This window comes from Portunus trituberculatus, chromosome 43 (genome assembly GCF_017591435.1).
Source record: "Portunus trituberculatus isolate SZX2019 chromosome 43, ASM1759143v1, whole genome shotgun sequence".
NCBI classification, from domain to species: Eukaryota; Metazoa; Arthropoda; class Malacostraca; order Decapoda; family Portunidae; genus Portunus; species Portunus trituberculatus.
The window spans coordinates 22,186,690-22,194,189 of record NC_059297.1 but is presented as its reverse complement, the minus strand read 5'-3'; positions in this window follow the sequence as shown (position 1 = coordinate 22,194,189).

Sequence of the window (7,500 nt, the reverse complement as noted above, 5' to 3'; positions counted from 1 at the left end):
ATGAGGAAAGTATCATGCAGTTCCCCCTCTAGATAGCGAAGTTTAAGGTGTTGATGTAAGCAGTAAAGAAAAGTCTTGGAGTATTGCACGAGTATCTGTGCGGGAGTGTGGACATCCAGCCAAAAACATGTGAATTTTAAAGGGTGATTTTGGAAGGGTTGCTACGGGTCAGGTGGCTGTGACGGAGGAAGCGGATTGGATGGTGACGGAAGGGACAAATATTAGCATAGAACATCATATGGGTGTGTGTGCGTGTATCTGGTGATGTCGGTAATGGTGGTGGTGAGGGTAGTTGCGGTCTCATGTCTCAGTAGGTAATGGTTTTGATGGTCGTGGTGTGGTTGAGCTCCACATTTGCACATATTATACACAGGACTTTACATGAGTGTGATAATGGTGTGTGTGTGTGTGTGTGTGTGTGTGTGTGTGTGTGTGTGTGTGTGTGTGTGTGTGTGTGTGTGTGTGTGTGTGTGTGTGTGTGTGTGTGTGTAATAGTGATAAATAATGATAATTAACGGCTTATTAATAGAAAAAGCAGCTGAAAGGCTGAATATATGCATTGGAGGGACACATAATAAAAGCAAATTGTTCAAGAGTATATGCAAAACTCCAAATGTCCCAAGTCCAGCAGTTAGTTACGATTATGTGTGATGAAGGTCATTAAAAGCCTTGTAATTATGAAGCTGAGAGGAATAAAGTAAAATTTTCAGGGACTTTGTACTTAAGGTGCAAATAAATTAATCTGAATGAATATGTAACAAAGTTAATTACGAATTAATAAATTTGACGATAGTATGAATGGTGCTTTTCTATTAACGGTTGGTCCTGGGAGGTGGTATGGGGAGAAGCTTGTTGTGGTGGCGGACTGCTCGTTGTGGCGGTGGGGCGTCAGGGATGGGAAGCGACGGTATCTTGGGTTGTTGAGTAGTTTGGTTCTAAATTGCTGTAACTGTAGCTGGTGGAGGTCTTATAGTGGCCACAGGTTCAATTGGGTGAATGCATCCCGACAGTTTATGAAATTGGGGCCAAGGAATTTTTATAGCTCTCCTGTATTTTTTTCAATTTTTGTTTTCTTTTTTGCGTAATAGTTAAGGCGGAAGACCAAACAGGGAAGGCATAACACATGTTGGTAAAATAAGTGTGTTAAAAAGTTGTACTAAGTCGTTGGCTGGAACGCCTAATTTCTTGAGAGTTCTTAACATGTGAAAACAGAAAGTCGATGAGAAGATGTATGAATTGACAAGTGGATCCCAATTTAATTTGGCGTTAATTATTGTACTTAGCAATTTGGTTGAACTGACTTTAGTGGTGTGGTATCATAATTTGAGGGTGATGGGGGTTTGGTTTTGATGCTGGATTAGAATGCATAATTTCACTCATAGTCATGTTGATGGCGGCATTGTTAAGGCTGGTCCATGATTTCGTCAAGGGTTGACTGGATTGTGCTCTAGTCAGGACAGGTGTGTGTGTGTGTGTGTGTGTAATTCACTGTTTGATCTGCTGCAGTCCCTGACGAGACAGCCAGACGTTACCCTACGGAACGAGCTTAGAGCTCATTATTTCCGATCTTGGGATAGGCCTGAGACCAGGCACACACCACACACCGGAACAACAAGGTCACAACTCCTCGATTTACATCCCGTACCTACTCACTGCTAGGTGAACAGGGGCTACACGTGAAAGGAGACACACCCAAATATCTCCACCCGGCCGGGAATCGTGGCTTGTGAAGCCAGCGCTCTAACCACTGAGCTACCGGGCCGTGTATAATAAACGCCATGGTGGTATCAATTCACTTATTTATTTAAAGCTCGCACAATAGTGTGTGTGTGCGTGTGTGTGTGTGTGTGTGTGTGTGTGTGTGTGTGTGTGTGTGTGTGTGTGTATGTGTGTCTGTTTGTCTGTCTGTCCGTCAAGAGGTGGTGATGGCAGTATATACATACACATGTATATGTATATACATGTGTCAAGAGGCGGTGGTGGCAGTGTACTTGCAAAAGATGGTGATAATGATGAGTCAGTTGTGGTGGTGTCAGCTCTCCATACACCACTTCATTATGTTCACAAACACCACTGATAACAAGAAAAAAATGCACAGTCAGCTCTCACCCGGTAAAATATATCGACAGAAATTTTAAAATTTTTAGAGTCTAGTTTTTACCGATATTGTTTTTTGGGGGGAGAGTGCAGCTGCCACAACGCCTCTCAAAACATACTAAACAAGGGGCCCCACCAGTGTAGCTTATCCTGTGGCTTAATATTCGCCAGGCAGAGAAATATACTGGCCATGTAATATAATATAGAAGCGTTGGTTGTACTTGCAAGAGTGACAGCATGAGGCGTAACGTTATTGTGAGGTTTTACCATTATGTTTGAATGCAATACAGCTACTGTCTTTATTGCTTCGCCTGTGTGTGTGTGTGTGTGTGTGTGTGTGTGTGTGTGTGTGTGTGTGTGTGTGTGTGTGTGTCAGCTGTAACAAGAGCTGTATCAATTTAAGACCTGGTTTTCGCTTTGGTTCACATTGTAGTTGAAATATTTGAGTTATACCGAGATCGGGTTTTCTTTATTCCTGAAACCTTTGTATCTCAACTCCAGGTGGAGGTGCGATCATATACGCATGTTTCAATTTTTCATCTCAGTTCTTTCCTGAGTTACTTGTCGCTGCTGTACTACCACACGATTCTGAAGATAGTTTAAAAAGTATCTTGGCACGTTGTCCCCTGCGAGGCTACGTGCCTTGCCGTGGTATTGGGTGACTTTTAATACCTTTAGCTTTTGTTGGTGAAAATGGTTTTGGTATTGTTTTGCATAGAAAAAATGAAACGAAACTTTTGTGTTGTGTTGCCTGTACTGAATGAAATGCCTTGTGTTTAAAAAACATTTTTACTACCACCCAAGCACGATACAATATTTTATCTTTATTTTTATTCCCAATCTTTCCCTCGCCGCTCCATTGGCCAACAGTTCGTGGCCATCCATCGTCGCGTTAGAGCAGCGAGACGTTCATTGGCTGATGGAGAAGCATTACTCCTCTCCGGATGTCGACGTCTGACAGCTGTTGCTTTATATTTCACCTAAAAATAAAAAATAAATGTTTACATTCTTGCGCCAATGAAAATTTTTTGAAATGTGTCTTGCTTTCAGTGTTGTGTCATGATTTGATGGCAAGGTTATGGCGGACTTCTTTTCCCCGACAAAAGGTTCCTTTCAGCGCCGTCTCATTTTTCACACCTTCCGCGCAACTTGGTTAAGTGTGTCTCCAATTTTACGGTATTGGCAATTTACGGGCCTGAGAGGTTCTGCTCCTGCCAAGTGTCTCCGCTTCTTCACAGCCGGCAGCCTCTTGCATCCTGCAGAGCCAAACGCAATCTTGGCTGACTGACTGCCTTACTTTCTCTTTGACAATCACACCCGTGCATATCCTTGTCTTGCCTCGCCAGTTTGGGCGTCAGATGGAACAGAGATGTGGAATCGATTTTTGTCTTTTTGTAGTTCAGTCATTCTCAGCCTGTCGATTAAGACTTTGATTGCTTCCCTCATTCAGCGAGCTTGATAAATTGTCTGGTGCTAATTCTAGAGAAGTGAGTATTTAAAACCTTTAGGTATATTTTTACTTTCTTTATTTCTTGGTTGGTATTCTTGAAGATAGTATCACTGGCCACAGGTGGTTTGTTAGATTCTCATATTTTTGTCCATCAATGGTGAAATATCCTTTTTTAAAACAGAGTAAAATGAAAAAAAAAACTTAGAAACTCAATAATTTCGATTAAAGCTTTTAAGAGTGACTCAGATAAGATACTAAAAGGTTTGGGAATACGGACACTCCCTCACCTCCTTGCCACTTGCACCCCGCTCCTCTCTGAACGTCGCAGGGCGGTAAGCATCACGTGTGCTCCATCAAGGTTCTGTCAGGTGTCTGCGAGACCGATGATCGGAAAACGAAAGCTATTTATGTGATGCAGTTCTGAGACGGCTTTTTCAAATGTTCCAGCGCCTCATCTCGACAACTTGACACGCTCTTCTTAAAATCTTGGGAACTTTTCATGATTATAGTAATAGTTTAACAAAGACTGTATATCAATGGGGAAAACCACAAGGATACCTGTTACTTTTGGAAACTGACCGAAAAGAAAAGATGAATTGTTCCGAAATGGGGTTTCAGAAATGAAACAACAGTTGGGAGCAGTGTGTTTGTGTGTGTGTGTGTGTGTGTGTGTGTGTGTGTGTGTGTGTGTGTGTGTGTGTGTGTGTGTGTGTGTGTGTGGTGTTTTCGTTTTGTTGTTGTTGTGTGCAATGTAAATGAAGCACTCAGCTAATAATGGGCAAGTAAAAGGGAAGGATAACTTCAGAAGATCCTGCCAATTACGAGTTGACAGTAATTCAATAATACTTGTATCCAACACAACACATTAACCTGAGCCTAACCCCCACCCTCCCCTCACCACATCACCCCCCTTACCATCAACCCCTCCTCACGCCCCACCGCGCCACATACTCCTGCCTCGTACACAGGGAAGGTTGTCTGTCACCGTCACACCTCTTCTTTTCACTCTTGATAGAATGTGAAAATTAATTAATTTATCAAGATTCACCTATTGAAAGTTTCTGCAGATTATAAGTTAAGTTACAAATCAATCTAAGTTGAAAATATTCTCTACCTATTAAAATGTAGCCGTTTTCTGAAATTTAAGAGTGCAATAGATCCAACGGACGGTCAAGGATATAATTACTGTTTCTGGTGAAAGATTTTCTCGAGATCCACGAACAGATTGATTCATTTTCCATTGTTTCTAAATCAGTACTTTCCGCAATCCGAATAGCCACATATAACGAATTGAATGTGGATCTTAACACATTGCTATACGTACATGTATATATACGAGTGTTGCCTCGTGTAAGTATCGCTATGTATATATATATATATATATATATATATATATATATATATATATATATATATATATATATATATATATATATATAGAGAGAGAGAGAGAGAGAGAGAGAGAGAGAGAGAGAGAGAGAGAGAGAGAGAGAGAGATTGTCTATGTGTGACTCACTTATCTTGCCTCTTAAAACCGAGTGGGGGGGGCCAATACTGACCCTCCAGAAAAGCAGCAGCGTTTATTATCCCCGAAAAATATCTCCTCGTCTCCTCCGCAGCCCGGGAGGATAAAATCCAAAGGCCGAGTTCCTCCTCCGACCTCGCCTCACTCTGTGTGTGTGTGTGTGTGTGTGTGTGTGTGTGTGTGTGTGTGTGTGTGTAATTCACCACGATCGACTGCTGGTCACCCAGCCAGTCTTCCCCATTACGGAGCGAGCTCAGAACTCATAGACCGATCTTTGGGTAGGACTGAGACCACAGCACACTTCTCACACCGGGAAAGCGAGGCCACAACCCCTCGAGTTACATCCCGTACCTATTTACTGCTAGGTGAACAGGGGCTACACATTTAGAGGCTTGCCCATTTGCCTCGCCGCTTCCCGGGACTCGAACCAGGGCCCTCTTGATTGTGAGTCGAGCGTGTGTGTGTGTGTGTGTGTGTGTGTGTGTGTGTGTGTGTGTGTGTGTGTGTGTGTGTGTGTGTGTGTGTGTGTGTGTGTGTGTGTGTGTGTGTGTGTGTGTGTGTGTGTGTGTGTGTGTGTGCCAGTGATCCACAGATCTGTGTTGGTGAAAGAGCAGCGAGAGTTGGCCATAATGGCGTATAGACCTATTTTCTTTCTTCCTCGGTGTGAGGGGCTGAGCCGGCGGGGTGACGAGGATGATGAGGGGGTGAGTAATGGAGGCAGCCAGGCCTTCCGTAGCTGCAGGGAACAAGTGGAGAGGCGCGGGGAGTGCTGCCGTCGATCGTCAAGAAAAGTGAAAGAGGGAAGGGCAGGGAAGGGTGAAGGTCCCGCCGCCACTCGGAAGCTACCAAGAGGCGCATTGCCGCGGGCTTTCCTCCCCTACATCCTTGTCTCGGGCTGGAAGTGGCGTTCTGCACCACACTCAGCCCTCCGTGGTGGTAGGCGTGTGATAGTATGGGCAGGTGATGGGTTAAGGAGAGGGTTTTAAGGGGAGAGCTTAGGTAGGGGTGGTGGTGGGCAAGATGCGAGTTTTGGGGAAGGATGATACCAAAGTGATCAGCTAAAATGTACAGGTAATAAGGTGTAAGCAGGTTGGATGGGGAGGAGGAAATAGTGATGTGTGCAGCTATGTGACAATACTCGTGCACTGAAAACATGCTCGCCAGCAATCATTTCGCTAAAATATCCTTGTTTACGAGAAAAATCTTGGATCATACTGAATTTTCCACTATTTTACCCAATAGTGATTAGATGGAAGTTGTGCTCGTTCCAATCATGTTCATGAACGTGTCTGTTCAAGGAAAACAATTTTGACAGTATAACATTCCCTGTGTCCTGCTGCCTGAAGGGAGAAGCAACAGGTGAAGGAGTGGCAGAGTGGCTGGCAGTAGTAGGAAGAAGAAAGAAGAGAATGAGTGAGCGGCAGAGAGAAGAGAGGCGTGGAACTGCCGTGACAAGTCATAACCTTCATCACTCACCTCGGTGTTTTGTATCTCCTCTCGATCTCAAGTCGTCTTAACTGAAAATCATTTATAGAATCTGACAATATAGATTCCTCGCACACACGGAGCTTTGCCATTGGTGGAGGACTATTGACAATGACTGCACAGAAGGGGCGGCAGGGAGAGTCACTCAAGAGGGAAGAGGGGCGGCGGTTTCCAGGTAGCACGGGGTCACACTCACACACCACACCACCTCACATCATCCCCTCACACCACTCACTCACGCTTTCACCTCACATGACCCTGAACACGGCTGAAATTAAGAGTACATGTGGATAGGTTTTGAGCACTGCAATACACCAACCACATACCCACAACCACGGAATATGATACGCTTATCCATGCCTCGAGCTACTACAACTACAGCCTTTGAGGAAGAGGAAGAGGAGGAGGAGGTTAAAAGATGAAAAATAAAAGAGAAAACGAGGACTTCTCATTTCATCTCGCCTTTCACTTTGTTATTTATTTATCTAGTTACTTATTCACTCATTCATCAATATTCACATTCTGAAGCGAGGCAATACCAACACGCATACGTTATTGAAATGTTACACACACCCACGTTCAAAGTTATGTAATAGGAATGTGAAGAGACTTACATAAGTAAACAGTTTTCTTAAGTGACTCACAAATGCACCAAGATGTCTGAGTATTAGTAAAGGTAAGTGACTGTGTGTGTGTGTGTGTGTGTGTGTGTGTGTGTGTGTGTGTGTGTGTGTGTGTGTGTGTGTGTGTGTGTGTGAGTGTGAGTGTGTGAGTGAAGAATTTGATTTGGTTCTTTGAAATTGTCACTTTTAATTCAATCTTTTTCTTTGTATTCAATTAGATTTCCCTGCGTTCTCTCTCTCTCTCTCTCTCTCTCTCTCTCTCTCTCTCTCTCTCTCTCTCTCTCTCTCTCTCTCTCTCTCTCTCTCTCTCTCTCTCTCTC